Source organism: Macrotis lagotis, chromosome 2, assembly GCF_037893015.1.
Source record: "Macrotis lagotis isolate mMagLag1 chromosome 2, bilby.v1.9.chrom.fasta, whole genome shotgun sequence".
NCBI classification, from domain to species: Eukaryota; Metazoa; Chordata; class Mammalia; order Peramelemorphia; family Peramelidae; genus Macrotis; species Macrotis lagotis.
In genome coordinates this window covers 194,269,224-194,292,596 of record NC_133659.1, presented here as the reverse complement: position 1 = coordinate 194,292,596, position 23,373 = coordinate 194,269,224, and the positions used below count along the sequence as shown (strand labels likewise).

The following is a 23,373-nucleotide window of genomic DNA, read 5'->3' as shown; positions in this document are numbered from 1 at the left end:
TGAACAGCATCTTTGAGGAAGAGAAGGAACTCTATGAGGCAGAGGCAGGCAGGGAGGACATTCCAGGCATGGGAGACTTTGCATAGATCTATTTTCATGTTGTCTTTACCATTAGATTGAAAGTTCCTTGAGATTTTTTCCCCCTTCTTTTCGTATATCTCTGGTGTTTAGCACAGTGCTTGGATTATAGTAGGTACTCAAAAAATTTTACTGAATTAAACTGGATTGAGATGGGATGCCAAGTGTGAGGGAGAGAAGATTGGTTTGGTTGACTGGAAGAATTGGGGAGGGACAGAACCATGACCAATGAGGCTAGAAAATACAGGCAGTTTCCTCACCTGAAAGTTTCTTGTCCTATAGAAATCAGAGTTCCTGCACCTTTATCTATCATTATGCCCTTAATTTCTAAAGGCCAGGCTCAGACAACTGGCTGCTGAGAGGGTTGAATGAAGAGTTCAGGATAACAAATATCTGAGGATCCATTCTCTTTTGTTCCAGAGAGCCCACTAGATAGAGAAGATTGTTAATGAAAGCATGGGTTCTGTGTTCTAATAAAACATTCTGCAACAGAAATGATTCCAATAGGGATTGTACACCTAGCTAGAAACTGTGTCCCCTGTGTGTTCCTGGGGCCAGGACCAAGAGAGCTTGAGACAGCAGTCTGGTCCACACTACTTTCAATCTGGCAACAGAATGTCAGGAGGTTCCTTCTCATCAAGGTACAACACATTATAGTATCTTTTCAATTAGTTATTAGCCTTCTTCTCTAAGGGAAGAAAACAGCCGACTTTTCTAGCTGAAGCTTTCCTTCCTTAGCTATTGGGGTCGCACTCATGAAGCATATTGAAACACACAACTGGGGGAAATGAAGTGTTCATCCTTAAGGGAAAAACTATTTCTAAGCTATACTGGTAAGGTAGCTGCCTCCATCAAGCTCATATCTGAGAAGAGACACCCTAGAGAGTTCCTAGACTGATGGGGACAGTGTAAGGAATGCTTAATATATTGATTGAGGAAAGCCAATGAGATACAAACAATAAGTCTGGAATTTGAAATAGAAAATTGCATTCTGCTCACGCTCCTTCCATTTCCTTGCAGTCATGGCAACCTGGCTCTCTCCTGAAGACAAAGCATCCCTAGGCAACCTCGCCAGTACTGGCTGTGCTCTTTATCTCATGCTTCCTACAGACTGAGCTAGGAGGAGGGGCAGGCACACTCCTTGCTCAAACTACCTCTTTCAGGGTCTCACCTCCCCACCTTCACCCAGTGACACCCTCTTCTTTGGCCTTCTCTCCTTCCTATCCAGAACCCCAAGATGCTACCTACCAACCCCTGTGTCATTTCCCCTAGCCTTTGTGAAGGAATGAATTTGTTTTCCGTTAACAAGCATTTATTTTCTCTCTTTCCCACTTCCTCCCTCTCTTGAAAAAAATAAGAAAGAAAAGCAGAATCCTTGGAACAAATATGCAAAGTCAAGCAAAACAAATTTTAACACTGGGTATGTTCAAAAACTTCTGTCTCATTCTGCACCATGAGTCCATCACCTCTCTGTGAGAAGGTAGATAACCAGATTGTTTTCCGTGGGGGGGGGGGAGTAAGATTGGGGGGGATTGTAAAACTAAAATAATATCTTTAATAAAAAATAAATTTAAAAAAGAGAGAAGGTAGATAACATGTTTTATCATAAGTCCTCTGGAATCAGGTTGGTCACTGAGTTCTTAAAACTCATTCAAAGTTATTGGTCTTTACAAAATTGATAGTGTATGAATTGTTCTCCTGATTCTGTTCTGCTCTCCATCAGTTTGTTTATTTTCTTTTTTAAAATTTTTTATTTATTTAAGGCAATGGGGTTAAGTGACATGGCCAAGGTCACACAGCTAGGCAATTATTAAGTGTCTGAGGCTGAATTTGAACTCAGATCCTCCTGACTCCAAGGCTAGTGCTCTAATCACTGAGCCACCCAGCTGCCCCCAGTTCATATATTTTCTCTGTTTTTCCAAAACTGTTGTTTTTCTTCAGAGAAGAGAGTTCCTACAACCATGCTGTGGGAGTTCCCAGTTTGATGGGAACATCACTGATGCAACTATATGTGGTTTATCATGAGGTTAGAATTCATTTACACTGCTTGAGCAGAGATCATCAGATGGCAAAGGTAGGTAGCCTCAAAGAGTACTAGAGACAAAGCCCAGTCTTTGACAAAACATGGGCCATAAGGGAGTAATCAAAGATTAACTAATAGTGAATCACTAGAAGGGAAAAAAAGGTCTCCAATAATTTAGATATTCTGTAGCTGACTTATGAAAAGAAATGGATAGGCTGAGGTTTTAAATTATGAAAGTCATGTCAAGGGAAGGGACAGGTGACTAGGTATCTTTCTCCATACAATGGGTCTAATGGGAGTATACTTACTTTTTTCAAGAGACAATGCAAATATTTGATCTTAATAGATCTAAGTGGTAATGTCTTTTTTTTTAAAAAAAGTTTTCTCCCTCCAGAACTCACTGTATTCAAAACTCAAAGATCCAAAGACCAGTGTCTCCCCATAAAGAATCCAACTAGAGAAAAGGAGAACTCTACCAGTGAAAAACTCAAAATGCCCAGTTGTGGATCAAATCCAAGCCCTTTTCTGAGATTCTCTCTGGAGGATTTTGAGACACCCATCAGATTCCAAGAAATTCTGATTGTCCCATCTTTTACTTCTTCCTCTTTCCTACCTTCCCCCCCCCCCCATTTTTCCTTCCTCTGTTTTTATTTCTCTCTCCTTTTCTCACTCTCTTCGTTCCCCCCTTTCATCCATTTCTCCCTTTCTTCTTTTCCTTCTCTTCCTCGCTTCACTTACACTGTTCAAGTAAGGCCATGTTTACTTGTCATATTTCTTGTATTTCCATTTTCCTGAGGAATTTCATCACTGGTCCCATCCTCCCTTTTCTGATTGGTTCCTATCTCTTACTCCTAGACTTCATTCACCTTTCCTAGCTTGGATCTCCTCTCTCCATCTCTTTTGGGGTTGGAAGGGGAGGGAGGGAGAAAGCAGATAAAACTCCGCCTCCCCTCTTCTTTTCTCTCTCCTTCTTCCTCCTCTTTCTTTTCCTTCTCATGCCTTCCCTTCTTTCTTTTTGCAACCTCACTCCGGAGGGAAGTCTGAGATTTCTCCCCTACTTCTCAGTTTTTGCATCTAGAGAATCTGTCCTATTTTATTTAAGGGATTGACTGATTTGGACACTTGAAGGTGGAAAAGAGATCCTCCGCCTTTATCTTCTCGGATGTGCACCCCCCCTCCCCCTCAGCCCCTGCCAGTTTCCTGGGCACAGAGGCTTATGCCCTCGTCTGCATCCTTTACCCTTGCCCGGACTGCCCTCGGCTGCCAGCCTCAGCACCCAGGGCGTGGGCGGGAAGGGGCCAGCAGCGGGCTGCGGTAATCACAGAGCGGCGCCGACTCTGCTACAGCCGGCCCAGCTTTGTCTTTCCTGCCCCGGCGAGGTGCGGTTGGCCGGGGGCAGCGCCCTGGTGGCAGAGGGCAGAGAGGACTGGCCGAAGGATCGGCCGCCCAGGATGGGTTTAGAAAGCTGGAAACTCTGGCCAAGACCACAACCGAGGTGGAAGCGACGGAAATAGCTGCAGTTTCCATCCCGTGCGACCTCCCGCCTCCCTCTGTCCTCTTCTTGCTTCCCTCTTTTCTTTCTCCTTCTGGTCTCTCCTCCCTCTTTCCTTTCCCGCACTCCTGGCTTGGGTTTTCCCCTCCCTTCTTCTCTGGCGCCTTCCCTTTTAACTCGTCTCCACATCCCGCTAGCTCCCTGCAGCCTCCACCCCAGTCCCCAGCCCAGGGGGCGTCTGCATGGGCGTCCCCACCACATCCTGCCCCACACTTAAGAAACAGAACAAGCCAAATCAACCAGGCTCCCTCCCATGAAGGCAGGAGCAGTAATCCTAGGCGCAAAGGGGCCCACAATCTGTGAATGTACTCCCAAGAGTAGTACCCCTCTAGCCTGTTTCAGAGAAGAATTTTCTATCACAGCCCTTTCCTTTCCGCTGCTCTGGATCGGAGTCTTTTGTTGGAGGTCTGGATGTTTCCAGAGAGCGCTGTAGGAAACATCATTCCCACCTTTAGGAAGTTCCTAGTTTGATGAGAGCAATGAAGAATTGCAGAATCTGGGTTAGAATATGAGAGATCACTTAGTTTTAACTCATACCTGTATAGGAGTTTGACATCATTAGGGATCTCCAAGTTGACCAAGGAGAAGAAGAGAGGACACAGGATCCCAGAATCGGACTTGGGATTTCAGAGGTTGTTTAATAAATCCATATCTGAATTAGGGTGCTCCAAGGGTGATGGGCAGAAACACCGAATCTTAAGACTGTATAGGTCATTTATTCTAACTCACACTTGAGCAGAATTGTCCTTCTTTAAGAAGACCAAGACATCCATCTTTTATTCATTTCACTTCTAAGAATGGGAAACACTACATCATAAGGCAGACCATTTCACTTTGGGGGCAGCTAATTGTGAAGAACTGTTTGCCTTATTATCCAAAGTCTCCAACAATTATTTCCTGTTCTGTCCTTTGTGATCAAGCAGAATAAAATTATCCTTCTTCCACGTGACAGCTCTTCAATCACTTCATGACAATGGTCTTATCCCCCTTAAATCTTTTTTTTTCAGTAGCTAAATATCATCTCATTTCAACAAATTCAGTTTCCAATTCCCTTATTCTCTTGATTCATTCTCTGGATTTCAGTTTGCCCATATCCTTCTCTAGCATGTGATGTGCTGTCCAGAACTGAATAGATCCCCTAAATGTTGTCTAACCTCAGTAGAGTATAGAGAAGCATTTCATTAAGTACAGATTGTCTCTATTAAGGCAATGGAAGAATGTTAGCTGTTTTTGGATGACATGTCACAGGATTGACTGTGAGATTACAAATTACTAAAATTCCCAAAAAACTGTTGGCTAACCCTTAATATTGTACTAATCAGTTGATTTTTTTCAAAAACCAGACTACAGGATTTTCATTTATTTCCGTTCATTTTTATCTTACTCAATTCACTCTATTGTTTTAGATAAAAAGATATTCTTGGTGGCCCAGTGAATATAGCACTAAACTTGGAATCAGAAAAAATCATCTTCTGTTTTAAAATCCATCCTCAGACACTGAGTGACCCTGTTTGTCTCAGTTTCTTCATCTGTCAAATGAACTACAGAAGGAAATGGCAAACACTCCAGTATCTCTTCCAAGAAAATCCCCAAAATGGAGAGTTGGATATGACTCAGCAACAACAACAAATTCGGATATTAGTCTTTCCTCCCAATTTAGTATCAACTATAAATTTTAAGCAAATGAACATTTCTACATCCATTCATCCAACTCATCGACAATGTAGAAGAAGGGCATGTTTATGTCAGTCATAAAATCAACAAGCATATGTTAAGGATGTACTGTGTGTCAGAGACTGCTTAAAGCTGGGGGGTACAAATACAAGTGAAAAGAAAGCAAGTCCCTGACCTCAAATAGCTTACACTCTAATGGGGAAGGCAAATTTTTTAAAAAAATGAAGGTGGAGGGGGTGGCAAAAAGGTACACTATGCTGTAATATTTGAAAGAGAAATGAGACAGAGACAGTGGAACGGGACAAGACTATGGGGAAGATAGAATTCTAGAAACAGTCTTCGACATCAGCACAAGCTACAATCCAGATTACATAAGGTGTAGTTCAGACACTAAGTGGTCCACTCTTCTACAGAGCTGAGAGGAACTACTGCTACTGTACCCATAGCTAAAAAATTTTCACCATCCCTTTTTTCTTCCATTCCCAAGGATATGTATCCAGGCTAACAGAGGGTGAATTACTCCACTTCTCCAATTCCCATTTCCTGTTCTTTGATTGTTATTTACCTCAACCTTACAGCTCTCATGTTCTGTAACTGCTTTTCCTATTTTTCCATTGTGCTCTCTGGAATCCCTGTTCTATCATTAATAAACTTCTCTTCATTTTAGAACTTCTATTGTGGTCCTTCCATCTTCTAAAAATATTTATGGAGACTGGTTCTTCCCAGGAGACAACCAAGTTCAGCATTTTCAGTACCCAGATCAGTCTAACTTCTTATAATGTACTTGTTTAAACAAGTAAAACATTTCAATATCCATCCATCCCAAATATCAAAGCCTCTCAATTCCTCAATCGCATATAGTATGATCCACTCCTTTAACTACTGAACAACAAAAAAAAAAACCTTGAGAACTGGTTAGAGTTGGTTCCAACACACCCTTGCCCAGGTTTGTGCTCTTCACTGTTGACTCATGTACTTTAGTCTTGTTTCTCCAATCCAAATAAATGGAAGTTCCTTGGGATTTCTTCTTAACACCCAACACTTCCATGTTTTCAGATATCCTCAAACCCAGCTGACTGCAAAAGACTCAATATAATGGGTCAGAAATGATAGTTCAATGTATAAGAAGGTGTTCAGTGTAGGTTGGGGGGGGCTCAGTCTTAACATTAGGGATGAGGTGCTTGATGTTGGGGACAGGGAGCTTATTGTCATAGATGAGGGTCCAGCAGAGCTTGGTATTGCCAAACTCATTGGCATGGATAGGGCCTCAGTGGCTGAGATGAGGAGTGTGAAGTATGGGGGCTCAATGCCAATATTAGGGATGGGATATTTAATGTAAGGGATAGAGAATTGGTATCAAGAGTACCAAAGTTTGAGGAACACATTGGCATAGATGGGGGTTCAGTGTCAAGGATGAGGATTTTTTTGTAATTGTCAATGTACTCATCATTTGGAATGGAAAGGTTCAATGTCAGAGACGGGACAGGGTTCATATAAAATACCAAGTCTCTATATGAGGATAGGACATTAAACAGTAGAACTGGAAGGTCTGAAGGCATTCAGGTTTTATATATTGGAACTTCATTTGACTCTCCTCCTCTACTACTTAGCTACCCTTCTTTTTAAAAATTTGTTTAGGGTGAGGAGGCTAGGTGGCCCAGTGGATAGACCATGGGCCTTGAAGTCATTACCTAGTTGTGTGGCCTCGGGCAAGCCACTTAAACCCCATTTGCCTTGAAAAAACCTAAAAAAAAATTATTTAGGGTAATAGGGTTGAGTGACTTGCCTGAGGTCACATAGCTAGGTAATTATTAAGTGTCTGAGGTCATATTTGAACTCAGTTCATCCTGGACTCCAGGGCCAGTGCTCTGTTCACTTCACCATCTAGTTGCCCCCTTAATCACCCCCTAGGCAGCAGAATGAAGTCCCAGAACACACTCGACAACATCAACACTCTCCCTATTTTACAAGTGGGAAAAATGGAAGTCCAGAGAGGTTGGTCTGATATTCCAGTCTCTTGGTAAGGTTCATTTTCAAGTCCCAAGTCACATACAGTACTTCATTGTGATACTAAAGGGGAACATAGCCAAAAGAGTACAAGGATTGTCATACTGGGGATTTGCATTAGTCAGCTAAGCTGATATCAATATCTTAGGTGATCTAATTATGTTGGAAGAGGCACAGGGTGGAAAAGGAAGGAGACCCTCCCCCTCTATTACAAAACCAAATCCCTCCTTCTTGGGATCTTTCCTTGCAATCACTGGTCTCACTTTACTTTGGGAGGGAAGCTATTAAAAGACTGATCTCCAGTTTGTCAGATAAATAGAGCAAAGGAAGAACAGGAGATTAAGAGCCCCAGAGTTTCTTGAACTAGGCAACTCCCAGAGAGACACTAGGTAGAACTTTTCCCCTTTCACCCATTCTTGAACATTTGACCAAAGAGCCCAGAGCCTAGAGGAAGAAGGGACACATCCCTAGGGTGGAATCAAGGCACCAGGTTGAATAAAAGAACCGAACATCTGTCATCATGCCCTCCTGCCTTGCCTTGCTTCTCCTAATGTGCTTGTCCCTGAAGATGGTTGGTTCTGAAACAGAGGAGCCTGCCCTTCACTCTGAAGATGAGCCATTGTTGATCTTGAGTCTGAAGGTACTGTCAGGGAAAAGGTCTGGGTATTGGGGCCAGGTTATGGTGACTTTGTGTTGGGGAGCCTTGGAGGGAAGTGAGCTAAAAGTGACAACAGATACAATGGAGTGAGGAAGGGTAATGAGGAAGAGCCCTGCCCTGGTCTTTTCCATTATCACATTTCCTTCACTCCACAAACCAGGAGTGCTATCTGTGAGAACAGTCTGGGGATCCTGGGAGTGTGATTTCCCCTGACCTAGGTACTCAGTGTTCTGTTTTATGCCTCTTCTTTGTCTTATATTCCACAAGCAGCCTGGTGAAGTCTACAGAAATCTCAGTATGTTTGGAAATGCAAAAAATAAACAATTCTCAACATTTTAAAAAGAAAAGTTCACCAAAACCATGTTAAGAATAGCTGAATAGGGGAAAGAGCAATGGTCCTGGGGTTAGGAGGACCTGAGTTCAAATCCAGCCTCAAACACTTGATAGTACTAGCTATGTGATCTTGGGCAAATCACTTAACCCCATTATCTTTAAAAAAAAAAAATAGCTGAACAGGAGTCTTGCCAGTCTAGGGATTGGGTAGCTGTATTCATTCAATGATTTCAGGAGACAGTTTTTCTCACTCTCAAGTCCAGGTTCTTATGCCCAGATCCAGGGATCCTCAACAGATTCCACCCACAGACTTCTGGGGGATTGTGAGCTTAGACGGAAACAAATAATTACTTTTTAGTCTCACTAATGTGAAATTTAGCCATTTCCTCCACTTGATTAAAAACATGATTCTGAAGCATCCATAGCCTTCACCAGATTGCTCAAGGTGCTCATCACACACAGAAAAGATTAAAAACCCTTGATCTGGGCAGCTAGGTGGCACAGTGGATAGAGCGCCGGCCCTGAAGTCAGGAGTACCTGAGTTCAAATCCGGCCTCAGACACTTAATAATTAACTAGCTCTGTGGCCTTGGGCAAGGTACTTAACCCCATTGCCTAGAAAAAATCTAAAAAAAAAAAATGCCTTGATCTAGAGAAACTTACCCCTCAACTCAAAAATCATTTATAGGGAGCTGGGAGAACAAATCCTTTTTATTTCAATGATGTTTCAAGTTAGTTCACATGCATGTATGTGTGAGTGTATATGCTGCAACTAGATGCTGGTATTGTGTTGCTGATACATGTAGAGACATGTGTCTATGTGTGTTGTGTGTGTGTGTGTGTGTGTGTGTGCTGAGAGTTCACAGCACTTAGAAACCTTCAAAATCATCAAATACAATTTCCTTATTTTATGGATGAGGAAACTGAAGACTAGATAAGTTAAAGTGATTTTCTCAAGGTCACTGGTACTAAGTGATATATTACTATTCAAATACAAGTCCTCTCATCAAATGCATTGCTGTTTCTTCCAGATCATACAGTTTCTATGCATATAGGCCTGTGTGGGGTTAAGAAACCTCAGGATTTTATTCCCTGAACTGATTGATTGCCCATTATTTTCCCCTGATCTTCAGACTAAAACACTTAGCTTTAGGTAAAGCAACAAGAAGAGGAGGGGTCCCACCAGTCTCCAGAGGCAGATAAAGGCAAATGCAGCTGGATAATAGAGTCCAGAGACCCTTTGGGGAAGGTATATTCTTGGAGAACTAGTTAGAAAATGTGTCAGGGAGAATTTCCTAGAGGTCAGGAGAAATGGGAAGCAGGACAGGAAAGTCTAGAACAACTAAGATCTGTATTTGGAATTATTGCTCCTAGATTAATAAAACTGAGGCCAGGGCAAACAGCAAGAAATGACCCTCAATCTTAACTTTTTAAACCAGATTACTTGGAGGATGGTGATTTACAAGGCAGGGTGGGGTCAAGATAAAGAAAACCTTACCTTCAATTGTGTACACAAAATGAGCCATTCAGCAGCTTCTCATTTCAGTTATTCTTGCTGCCCCCAAAATGAGGGACTAACAACAAAAACAACTCTTCTTGCTGATTAGTTGCTAAATTCAATTGTTTCTACCTCTAAAGTGACTGCAAGTTGCTTATAAGCACCTGTTAGACCTGGTACTTACCACCAATCCTCTGATTGCCTCATCTTATTTACAGCTCTAGCTAACCTGACTCCTCTGCATTCTAATAAGAAGGGAGAATGCAATACTTGCTAAAAAAAACAAAATAAATCTAATTTGGGGAAGTCCTACCAGTACCCTGCAACCTTCTAATAGTTACAAATGAGCTAAAGAACTTCTAATATTCCATACTAATATCAAGCCACCAGGTTACAGATCGGTAAAAGAAATAATTTTTTAAAATATCTTTAAATGGTTCAATTATATTTTATATGATTTTCTTATCTACTTATCCCTGGCTTCCTTTAAATTTCAACTAAAATTGCATCTTTAGGGGCGGCTAGATGGTGCAGTGGATAGAGCACTGACCCTGAGTTCAAATTCTGCCTCAGACACTTAATAATTACCTAGCTGTTTGGACTTGGGCCAGCCACTTAACCCCGTTTGCCTTGAAAAAAAAACTAAAAAAAATAAAATAAAATTGCATCTTTAAGGGGCAGGTGGTGGTGCAGTGGATGGAGCACTGACCCCCTGAAGTCAGGAGGATCCAAATTCAGGTCCCATCTCAGATGATTAATAATTATCTAGCTGAGTGACCTTGGGCAAGTCCCTTAACCCTATTGCCTTACAAAAATAATAATTGCGTCTTTTAATAGAAGCCTTCCTCAACCCCTCTTAATTCTAGTACTTTCCCTCTTTTATTTCCTATTTATCCCATATATAGCTTCCTTTTTGTTTATATGTTGTTTCCCCATCAAATTAAGTTTTTGAAGGAAGGGACTGTCTTTTGTCTCTTTTTGTATCCCTAGTGTGTTTATGGTACATAGCAGGTTAATGTTTTTAATTATTTTATGTTTTCTATACATTGAGTATATCAGGAAGCAGTATGAAAGAATATTGGACCAAGAGTTGAGTTGCGTCAACCATGAATGACTTTTCCTGACCCCATTTGGGGTTTTCTTGGCAAGGATATTGGAGTGGTTTACCAATTCCATCTCATTTTACAGATGAGGAAACTGAGAAAAAGAGGGTTAAGTGACTTGTCCAAGGTCACACACCTAATAAGAATCAGGAAGTTAAGAGACCTGACCTCAAGTCTCAAATTTCTTACATAACTGTGTGATTAGGGAACAAGTCACTTCATCTATAAAATATGGTTCTTGAATTTGGTAATCCCTGTGCACTGTTTCAGTCCAGATGTTCCGTGGCTCCATGATTCTCTCAGATATAACACACTGACAATCCTGACAATATCTGACAGCATACTGAGCAGCAGAAGGGGAAGCCACCTAGGGAGGCTCTCCATTTGTTGTGGTGGTTCAGATGTGGAGTTGATGGTAGTGATTTAAATTAATGAACAAAGAATGAAGGTCATAGACTTGGTCTACATGAGGAATGCAATAAGAGATATCCAGTATTGGCATCTTGTGCTACAACTTGGTTCAGTCCCTTTTCTTTTTCTCCTCCTTGGCTTTGGAATTTGGACCACAGTGGTGGGAACTAAAGACAGTCTTGAGAAGGTTGTAGGTTGTTTATCCACTAAAAGAGGGGAGCTGAAGAGGCAAACACAGGGCTCCTTCTCTGGAAGGAGAAGCTTCCTATTGGAGCTGGGTGGCTTCTCTGCAATCAACTGGGAAACAGGCACGATGAAAAGTCAGCAAGTGTAATAAGGTAAACAAAAAAGAACATTAAAGTGAAATGCCAGGCAATTATACTGACTGGTTTGGGCTCTAGAGAACAGATATGGAAGTACCCTAATAATAGTAAAGAGTGTGGTTACGTAAAGGTGCATAATTCTGGATATATTGTCCAACAAGGTCAATGTGTCATCTGACTTCGTTTTCCATTTTCATAAGGGAGAGACTGATGATGATGATAATAATAGTGATGTGGTGACAGTCAGTATATACAGAAATGTGTGATGTAAAAACAAAAGAACACAAAAATTATTTTTAAAAAATTTAAGGGGCATTGTAATACAATAGAAAGAATACTTGTTTTGGAGTCAGAAGACCTGGGTTCTAATCCTGAGCTCTGATATTCATTAACCAAATGACTTTGAGCAAGTCCATTTCTTTTGGCTCTAGTTTTTGTCTCTGGAAAGTGGATGGAGTGGATTAGATGGTCTCTAAGGTTACTTCCAGCTCTAAAATTCCATAGTTTCACCAGTTAGGAGGTTTCTTCTAAGACACAGAAGATTCATGGAACCATGCAGAGTTCATACTGCAACAAACCACTTCATTTTCTAAGCTCGTCTTTCAAGGGTTAGCCTTTTCCCCAGGTTAAGTGGTTTTCAAAGAGCTTTTCACAAGTGGGTCCAAATCTCCAAAGTGACTTTTCAGGTTCCCTGTCTGGCTGAGAAACTGCAGCCCTGGAGACAGATGGATTGGGGTTGACATTCTTTGGGAGGAGACTGATTGGAAGTGACTGAATCAGCCCAGGGCTTAGAAAACATTCCACTTCCTCGTCCTGGAGACTACTCAGAAGAAGACAGGCTGTGAAAATCAAAGGTGGTTTATATAACCTGTCTCCTCCCCCCAGCCTGTTGTGACCCCACAGGTCACTGGCAATCTCTCTGTGTGTGTTTTTCCCTGATACCTTTTTGGCACAGGCTTTCCCAGAGGGCATCATATCCATCTCCCTCCCCTACATTCACTCCTAGGGGTTGTCAAGCCTTGTCTTAAACATAACCAGAGGTAGGGTGACTTATAAGGAATTTCATGATTTTTGGAGCTGGAACTTAAGAAGCTTCCCAGTCCAACTCTCATTTTATAGACGAGGAAAATGAAGCTCAATGCTTCATTCCTTCTCCACTGCTGAATCCTTAGATCTCTTTCTCCACCATGCCCTGGTAAGGGTACCTTTCAGTTTTCATTCATGTGCTAACTTTCTCTATCAGATAGTAAGCTCCCTGAGGGCAGGGATTATCTTTCTTTTTGCTTGTATTTCTGGCTCTTAGTACAGTACTGGTTCATAGTAAGCACTGTATAAATGATCATTGATTTGATTCACAGAAATTAAGCAATTTCTCTAGGTCACATAAATAGTAAGAACAGTTGGCATTTAAACACCAATTCCAAATTGTGTTTTACACTACCTATTAGCCTATAGAGGATTTGCACAGACCTCACTCTTTCTTTATTCCCAAAAGTTATTAGTCATCTCTTGGTAAGTGGAAAATTGGAGAATCTCAGAGATAATGAAGAACCTGGGCCCTGCCACCTGTCAGGGAAGAGAAACTAGGATTTGAACCAAGACTTTGGGATCCATCAAGGATCAGATTAGCTGTTTCTATGTCCCTATGTTTCTATGACCCCTTTCCCAAATCCTATATCATTAATTGAGATCCCTGTAGGGAAGGAGTAAGCCCAGTCTGGGTCACCTAACAATATGGCAACAGTAACTATAACATGGCAGTATGAGGGATGAGGAAAATAAGAGGTGAGGATCATGCCTAACTAACCTCTTTAGTTTAGTCTTCCTTGTCAAGGTTGGACATTCTAATAATTGACTGATGCCATAGGGAAAGCATCCAGGGTCCAGGCCTCACTATTGAGGCCTTTTAAGTAGTGATTACAATACTGGACATGGCCATCAGGAAGACCCAGATTCAAATGCCACTTCATCATGAAGTAGCTCTCAGCAACATGCTGGTTGTATGACCCAGGGCCAAGTCACTTAATCCATCTGTGTTTTAGGTAACTCTCTAAGAGTTAGAGAAATGCTGCCAATTTGCCTTGGTAGAGGGAATTTCCTTACCAAGAAATTCCAATATCAATGAAATCACAGGTTATAAAAACAAACAGTAATCACAGAGTAGCTATAAAATGGGATACTACCACCCAAGGTACCTGGCTCATAGGCTGTGTGGGGCTAAAATAAGATAATGCATAGAAAGCAGGCTTATACATTTTAGAATGTTTATCATTCCTTTACCATCAATTCATTTCTGGCTTCTCTAGGAAGGAGAATTCCCAAGAATTTCACTCCAGCAGTTGGACCATGATATGAAAAGAGGAAAGACAAGTCAATTCTATGGACTGATGGGGAAAAGGGGAAGAGGTAAGTAGGCCAGAGGATTCAAAGGTGGGGAAAGTTGTGAGAAAGGGATCTCCCTAAATCTGTGAAGAGCAGATCCTGGTTAAGTTAAGGGATTCTAGGAGAGGAAAAGAGGGCACTTACAAGATATTAAGATTCAAAGGTCCATCTCCAGTCTTGCAGGGGCTTCTCATCTTTAACACTCAAAACAACAAACAATTCTCTGGTCCCATAAACTGAGACTCCCCAAAGTGCAGTCATTTGCCCAGACCAGTGGGATCAAACTTAAATAGAAATGGGAACCACCCAACAGTACCCATAGATCTCCAAATACCACATATTGATTTATACAATCACATGTTAACATTATTTTCTATTGTTTTATTTATTTTGTTAAATATTTTCCAATGACATTTAATCTGGTCCCAGAGTCAAAGCTTGAAATCCCTGGCCCAGAACACAACTGATTTTGCACAGTTCTGGTATGGTTGTTGCTCAGTTGTTTTTTTGGTCCTGATTTTCTTGGCAGAGATACTGAAATCGTTTGCCATTTCCTTCTCTCACTAATTTTATAGAAAAGGAAACTGAGGCAAATTGGGTTAAGTGATTTATCCAGGGTCACATAGCTTAATAAATGTCATTGACTCACTGACTGACTTGGATTATCTTGGATTACTTGGGGAGCAATAACACAATAATCTAAAGTAGAGATGAAAAAATCAAAATTCTCTATAGGTTTTGGGATCAAAGCCTCTTTGTAGTCAAGACCAAATCTTTCTTCAATTCTATTAAATAGACTTTGTATGTTTGACAGAAGAGTCTGTCTTGAATGTTGATTCTACCATTTACTTATGCTGTCTGCCTTTGTGATGTGTGAGGCAAGTCACCCTATCGAATGACTTCTAAAGTCTTTTCCAGCTCTGACTCTGTGATTCTCTGAGCCTGTAGGCTCTAAATGTGTTTCACTCCTACAGAACTTAAATTGTGCCCATATTCCCTGAGGCTGTTCTCACCTGTCACTTCTCACACTGAAAGAAAGTCAACCTGGGAAAGCCAAATCCTCTCAAATCACGGATCTTAGAACTAGTAGAGCTTTCTATAGGCTAATTGGTCCAGTTCTCCATCCATGGGCCATAAAGGTATACTATCATTCCTATTTGATGCATAAGATGATTTGCCCACTCAAGGTTAGACAGCTAATTAATGGCAGAATCAGCACTAGAACCCAGGTTTCTCATCTCTTCAGATCTCATCCTTGTCACTACATTATTTTCTATCTCTAAAAAGAGGAGCTTGGATGTCAGTTACTAAGTAAAAAACTGACATTCCTATAGCCCTCTTAAATTTGCAAAGGGCCTTCCAAACATCTCTATAGATGAGAAAACTAAGGCTTAGAGAGATGTGATTTGCCCATGGTCACACAACTTGTGAGCTACTTTCATTTTTTTTTCCTTTGAGGCAATTGGGGTCAAGTGCTTGTCCAGGTTGACACAACTAGTGTCTGAGACCATTTCTGAACTCAGCTCCTCCTGATTCCAGGGCCAATGCTTAGCTTCTAAGTTTTGGAGGCAGGATTTGAACCCAGATCTTTCTGACATCCTGCTTTCCATTACACACTACAGTGCCTCTCCAAAGTTCCTTCTAACTTAAAATCAGGCAATCCCCATGTAAATAATCAGAGTCCTTTTAATTGTGACTCTTGGCAGGGAACTATAGGAGTCACTGAAACTACCTTCCTCCCCAAATCTACCTCTCATTCCACATTTAACCTTCTAAGGGGACCTGGGGAGTATGGAAGTTCTGAAGCTTGTTACTCTGTCTTTACTCCCAGTGAAGTCCCTGATCCAGTCAATGCTTCTCCTATTTCCCCTCAGTGGTCTCTTTCTAAAGGTCTCCCTCCCCAAAATGTATAGGAAGTGAGGAGAGGCATGATGCCCCTGGGCCAGGCAGGTCTCCCGAACATAGGTGGAGCCAGTGCCATCCTGGCCAAAAGCTACCTTTACCCAAGAAAAGCTGGGTTTAGTAAGTGGGTAATGATGGAGAGGTTAAGATCAACAATAGTGAAGTGAAAAGTATATTGTATGTACCTTAAGTCAGGAAAGAGATGAGATTGAATGCTTATCTCAGACAATGACTATCTATTTGATTCTTGACAAGGCACCCAACCTCTTTTTTTTTTTTTTTTTTTTTTTGCAAGGCATTGGGGTTAAGTGGCTTGCCCAAGGCCACACAGCTAGGTAATTATTAAGTATCTGAGGTCGGATTTGAACTCAGGTACTCCTGACTCCAGGGCCGGTGCTCTATTCACTGTGCCACCTAGCTGCCCCCACCCAACCTCTTTAAAGCCACATTTTTCTCATCTGTAAAATGGGGATAACAATACTTATTTCACAGGGTCAAATGAAATGAAAGGTGGGAAAGAGGGAGGAAGAGAGAAAATTTAGTCCTGACACAGGCTAGGATATTAGGACGGCTTGTCACCTGAGATTTGAAAAGGAAACATTCAACAATGGGGAGTGAGAAGAGGGAAATAATATCAATTTTTATCATAAATATATAATTTTTAAAATCAAAAAATAATTTTTAAAATAGTAACTATGAATGATCCATATAGTCCTAATTCCCATCCTCCAAAACCCATGAGAACCAATAAGTAACTTCCAGACCTGTCATGACTCTTAAAAGACTCTCTCTTTGTCTCGCTCTGTCTACTCCCCATACCCTCACATTAGGACACCAAGAAGACATCTTTATAGGCCTCATGGGGAGATCAACTAACCAAGGTGGGTGACATTCACCAGCTGATCCCTAATGCAGCTCAGTAAAAAAGCTTCAAAGTTTTTTCAACCCAAGGAAAGGACACCCCCTTGACAAGGTGGGACACCTCCTGCTGCAAGTGAGAGGTAGATAAATCCTGGCAAATTCAGTATGTTGAGCCATGTTCAATGGCTCAGACACCTGCTACCTCCAATTCTTCATCTGTGAAATAAAGAGCTACCTTCAAGTTGTGAGCATCCAATGAAATAATTGTAAAGTGCAGTTCCTGGACCATAGGAAACACTATGTTAATTGTGAGACTGTTATTATTGTTGCTATTATTATTATTCCCAGGCCAAGCAGCTCCCTCAAGTTCTGACCCCATTTCCCTCTGTAAGACTCCCCTTGAACCCTTTACAATAGCAAATGAGATTTGGGAGTGAATGGATGCAAGAACAGAATAACTGGGTCTAGCAGCAGTACCTGGAATACTATGAAATCCACTTCTCTATCCTTCCAACCCTGACTCTAACAGTAGTTCATTGGGCTGCCATACTGTTATGCCTATGGAGAATTTTCTGCCTATGGAGAGATATAGCTGAGAGCAAACTGGAAATGGGGGAGTCATAATGCTTGGTTTTGAATCCAAAATCTGTCACTTACTGTGTGAGAAAATCACTTAATTTCTTGGAATATCAAGTTCCTCTCATCTGTAAAATGAAGATAATCAACCTACTTTGAGAGGCATCAAGGTCTAATGAAAAGAGCTAGCTTGTGACACATATTATTGTGACACATGTTGTTTAATTGGCAGTTAACTTAAAACTATAAGTTATGACCAAGTCCCTACAGTTTTAAAACTGAAGGTCCCCTATAATGAAATCACAGCTCAGGACCTAAAAAAACAAAACAAAAAAAAAAACCTATCCTGCCTATCTCACAGGGTTGTTCCAAGAACCAAATCACATAAAAGTATGTAAAGGGGCTTTGTAAATTCTAAAACACCATACACATCAGGAATATTACTGATATTTGAAAAAGGAATTTTCAAAATGTCCAAAAAGGTCTAGTCTGTTGTCTGGTTCAGGGCCTGAAATTTTACCCATAGAAGATTCCTTTTTTTGGCTCTCCAGGAAGTGCAGAGATTCCTGTCAGAAGGCATCACTTTCCAAGGTTTTGCACTAATACCTAAACAGAATTAGCTGATATGTTGGATATGGAATTAGGAAGTCTTTGGTTTGAATCCTGTCCTTGGAAATGTCTAAGTATATGACCCTGGGCAAGTGCCTCAACCTTCTCATCTGTAAAATGGGGATAATAACACCTTCCCTTCAAAGGTTGTTGTGAAGCTCAAATGAGAGAATGAATATGCCAAGCTGTGAGAATATTAAAACATTATTTAAAAGTGAGCTATGATCATTATTGTTATTAGATGTCTGCTTGAACTGTGAGATGCAAAGGGGTCCAGAGGAGAATAACGTTTAGGAGGGCACTCAAGGACCAACTTCATCAGTCTCACAATTCTACCTGGAAGTGGATTCCAGAGAATCTTAACTCCAAAGCTACTAACTCAGGTCTGGCTTTTCCCCATCACACCACACTCATCATCCTTTCTCCAGACTCTGTTCTGAATGTCAAGGGAGCCATTAACTTAGAAAGGTAAATCTAGTAGAAGAATGAAATACCCTAACGTTTTATACTTAAAGAGAAATCATCAAATGTCAAAACTGAAAGGAGTGTCATCTGGAAGTGCTGAGGTCATTCCTGTTGTCAAAGAAGGAATCAAAAAACTAGTGAGAAGGTACTTGAGGGATTAACCAGGGTTTGGGACTATCACCGTTAGTTCTCAGAACTGAGATGACTACAGTTTTAGTGGAGTCCCCCCCCAAAAAAACTTGAAATATCACAGAAGATATGGACAAATGAAAATCACCATGTGAGTCTACAAATTTCAATAACTAAGCACTGACATGGGGTTATAAGGAAAGAGCCCTGGAACAAGGACTGAGGAAATTTACTCTCTGCTACTTTCTTTTTTGGACAAGATATTCAACTTCCTTAAGCCCCACATTCTTCATCTGTAAAATGAGGGAGATAGCCCAGATCATCTCTCAAGTCTTTTTCCTCTGAAATTCTGATTTCAAAAATAAAGGGGAACTTTTTTCAAACTTTTTTTTCATTTTTCAGACTTCTCCGTGAATTGGGAAGATAAGGACCAAGTGTCAGAGTAGGAACTTTGAACCCACACTATCAAGAATGAAAGCTCCTCCTATCCCCAGTCCCTCTAGAGATCACATATGATGATAAAATTTCCTGGCATTTGACACTGGCCTTGCACTGACACCAAACTGACTGTGTCTTCTTTGAGTATGTAGTACTTTTCTGTCAAATTGCTGCTATATTAAAATGTGTTAACAAGTTCTGTTGGACAGCCTAGTTTTTCTTTCAAAAACTGCTGGGGGGGGTTCTCAATAAAACAAAAAATCTGGGGGTGTTGGTGTCTATTTGCCTAACTTTTTAACCCAGGCTCCCTTTGCTAATTGGATCCCATTGCTGCTTTTACCTCCCAGCCCCCACCTAAAGGCAATGGTGCCTCTAACTCTATTTCCAAGGAAAAAGGAATCAAACAGCCCAGACCTCCTGGATACTACTCAGTGGCTTGGCAGAGTCTCTTATGGCCACTGACTTAGAGCTAAAAGGAAGCCTAGACGTCACCTAGCTGAATCCCTTTATTTTACAAATAAAGACCTAGAGGCCAGAGAAATTATGGATAGCCTAACTAGTAATGTCAGACATCCAGGTGTCTGCCTTACAAATCTAAGTGAGCCTAGTTAGATGTAATACTACTGTATAGTATGATCATCACACTCAAAAAAGAGCTCCAAATCTGGCCAGGATCCCTCTCTCCTCTCATCTCCTTCCTCATGAAGCTTCCAATCTGGTTAGGAAGACTGTACCCAATCTCAAAGGCCAATGTGAGGTGATAATCCTGCCCCCAGGAGAACTGCCATTTTAACATGGGAAACTATAAACATGAAAGAACCCCAAAACATGTTATAATAAAAGCAACATACATGAATCAGAAGGAGCAAAAGGGTAGGTCACAAACTGAGTGCACAGGTGTTGAGGTCTTGAATGTTGGGGTAGGGTGGAACAAGGATTTCCTGGAAGGAGGGGAGTCGAGTCAGGTTTGGAAGAAAAGGAAGGACACAGATCAGTGATGATAAAAGGCAGTTTATGTGCAAGGAAGTGTAAACAACAGTGCAGAGGCAAGAGTGAATAAGACATATTGGAGAGGACATAGGCCAGCCAGAGGCTCTGCCCTGCCACAGCCAGCAGATTGCCTCATTGGCCCAGTTGAGAAAACAATCCAGAAGCTCCATGGTGACCTGTTATGAGATGCCCTTGAACTGTGCCTTGAGTCTATGGACTCAAGACATCCAGATTCTGATTTTATTTCCATGTAGCCTGTGATGGAATATAGTTGCATTCATAGCTTGGCCCTCTCTCTCCTCCAATATTGAAATAATTGGAAAGTTAACACAAAGGGTGAAAGAGGAATCCTGAGGATGGGTCCCTCCCCAAGGCTTCTCCTTCCAGGCTCCCTGGTCCTCAGAATCTAGAGAGGGAGTTGGCCTACCTCACGGTTCAGGCATTGCTGAGGACACCAGATCACAGGCAGAACTCCCGAAGGGGCCAGTTTACTTCTTGGACCCCTAGCTAGTCCTCTCCAGTGTGTGGTCAGACCCAAGGGGTCCTGCTCAAACTGGGCTAGTGCATGATCATCTTACCTGTTAGCAACACACTCAAGGTGTGACCTGAAGAGGATCCTGAGGGCTATTTTAGCATTTGAAAGAGGCTAAAAACCAGATCAATCAATTTTTCTTGATTGCTTCCTGCATATCCAACCATGTGCTTAGCAGGCATTGGGGTGTGGAGGAGTGTGAATGTAAAAGTTACAGAAAATGGACTCTGACTCTGATGGGCTTATAACCTAATTTGGAGGAAAAGGTTAAAGAAGATAGAGAACTAAATGTGGCAGGATAAAGTGCAAAATGGAATACAAGACAAGCAAAGAGCATTATTCTCTATGTTTATGATATTTCATTTATTAAACAGGTGGTGTTGTGGGGAACCCATAAGCAGAGTTATTGAAGGGAGATGTATAGAAAAAGAGATTTGAACTGGGTCTTAAAGGATCACTGGGGCTTGAATAAGTAGAGAAGATGGGATATTCTGGTAGGGCAAAAAGTGAGCACTGGCAGGTGGAGGGGATAGTGAGTAGACTTGATTTGTATTACAGAAGTACATTTTGTGAAATAATAAGAAATAAGATGGGCAGCGAGGTGGCACAATGGATAGAATACCAGGCCAGGAAGTCAGGAAAACTCAACTTCTTGAGTTCAAATCCAGCATCTGACACTTCCTAGCTGTGTGGGCAAGCCTATTTCACCCTGTTTGTCTCAGTTTCTCATCTGTAAAATGAGCTGGAGAAAAAAAATAGCAAAGCACTCCAGTATCTTTTGCCAAGAAAACTTCAAATGAAGTCATGAAGTTGGATATGGGGTGGCTAGGTGGCACAGTGGATACAGCACCGGCCCTGGCATCAGGTGTACTTGAGTTCAAATCTGGCCTCAGATATTTAATAATTACCTAGCTGTGTGACCTTGGGCAAGCTACTTAACCCCACTGCCTTGCAAAAAAAAAAATCTAAAAAAAAAGTCAGACACAACTGAAATGACTGAACGATAGCATCACAAAATAAGATTGGATAGAAGAAATTATATATATATATGCATATATATATATAAATTACATGGGATATATACATATATTATATGGGATCAAATCAGATCTTATGTTTGAATGCCAGCATAATAACTTGAGAGAATGGCTGTTCTGCCATTTTGCTTCAAAGATTTCCAAAGCAAAGGAGCAAGGAATAGATGGAGAAGTTCTAAACCAGAAAACAAAACAAAACAAAACAAAAACTCAGGGCCAGAAACTTGTCACTTTTCATCTGGAAGATTCACTACCAGAGGGTTGAGAATTGGAATCAAGAATTGTTTTCTGGAGCAGGTTGGAAGGACTGTTCTGGGTTGAGACACAGCTAAGTGTCAAGTACAAGTTAAGAGACAGAAGTGGAACAATCAGACAAAGGAAGCTTTGTGGAGTGGGGTGGTGGGCTGGGATGTGGGGTTTGTCTTCTTACTGGCGAAGTACAAAGCCCAGAATTAAGCTGCCTCTGGACATACATTGTTGCTTCCCAACACAGGTAACTAGCTAAATGAAAGCCAGTCTTGAAGTCTCACGTGCATTTTCATACATTAAGAGTCAGGGATTTAGGAGAGCTTTGGTATATGAAAAAAAGTGAAGCAAGATTCTTTTAGCCACAAACACAAAACTAAAAATGACCGCACACTTGGCAAGACCCACTGCTGGCTGCTTGGGAGGCAAGTTACATGTCAGGCTGAAGTCATTTATATTTGATCTTAGAACATTTGGGAGAAGCAGTGGAGTTCAAGTTGTGCAAGAGCTTGGGCTATTTTCACCATTCTTGGGCACAAATAAACAACCCCTGCCCCCAAACAAAGGGTGACACCACAGCATTCAGCTTTGGTGTATGTATTGCACAAAGTGGAAAGAAGCAGGGAGTCTTTACAAACTATTTTTTGCCATAGTATGCTCATTTCTTCCTTTTCTCAGGATATCTGTGTACCTTCATTAGTACCTGGTAAAAGATACCACAGAGAATGTGGCCAGTCAGTTTGCCCCCATCAGCAAGGAGCCTACAGGTCACGGAGACTTCTTTCTCCTTCCAAGTCTGGCTTAGGCAACCTGCCACAGTTGGGGGAGAGACTGGAGATCTCAGAGGTCTGCTGGGGTTTGTTTGGGGTTTTTTTTCAGTATTAAAACTCCATAGTGGGCAGCTAGGTGATACAGTAGATAGAGCACTGACCCTGGGTCAGGAGATCCCAAGTTCAAATCCGACCTCAGACAATTACCTAGCTGTGTGACTTTAGGCAAGTCACTTAATCCCACTGCCTTGCAAAAAGTAGAACAAAACTCTATAGTTTCCAATTTGGAATTTCTAGGCTAAGAAACCCTAGTGCTTATCAAGTGGCAAACACTTTTTCAAATTCTATTTCCCTCCATTTTAGTTTCAATGACCAGCCAAAGACCAAATAGTACCTAAACCAGGACTGAAATCCAGGTGATTCCTGCCTTCTAGCTTAGCACTCTTTCAATTAAAACCTCCCTCCAAAACTCAGTAATGCTGCCAGTTTATGTTCTAACTTGATAATCCCTCTAGAAACAGTTGTTAGAGGATAGTTAAAAACTAGTGGAACAAGCCCTAAATTTAGAACCAAAAGGTTCAAATTTCAGATCGGCCTCTTACCTGTGTGACCTTGAACAAACAATTTAATCTCTCTTGGCCCTGTATTTCCCTGGCTATGAAATGAGGGAGTTATACTAGATACAAGTCCCATCTAGCTCTGAATCTACAATCCTATTTCCAGTATCCAGAAAATCAAAGTCACACTTTAAAATATGAATGCCATCACATACAGTAA

The 23,373-nt window shown here is 41.3% G+C and overlaps 1 long non-coding RNA gene across 2 annotated transcripts; it reads left to right on the top strand.

The window, feature by feature from the left end:
* Positions 1 to 608: 608 nt before the first annotated feature.
* LOC141511378 (uncharacterized) lies at positions 609 to 19,241 on the top strand. Of its 2 annotated transcripts, XR_012475315.1 has the most exons (4): positions 609 to 719; positions 13,966 to 14,065; positions 16,774 to 16,824; positions 18,986 to 19,241. It is a non-coding gene; the product is annotated as an uncharacterized LOC141511378 (long non-coding RNA). The 2 variants fall into 2 exon arrangements; XR_012475314.1 differs by lacking the exon at positions 18,986 to 19,241 and having other exon boundaries at positions 16,774 to 17,051.
* The last annotated feature ends 4,132 nt before the right edge of the window (positions 19,242 to 23,373 follow it).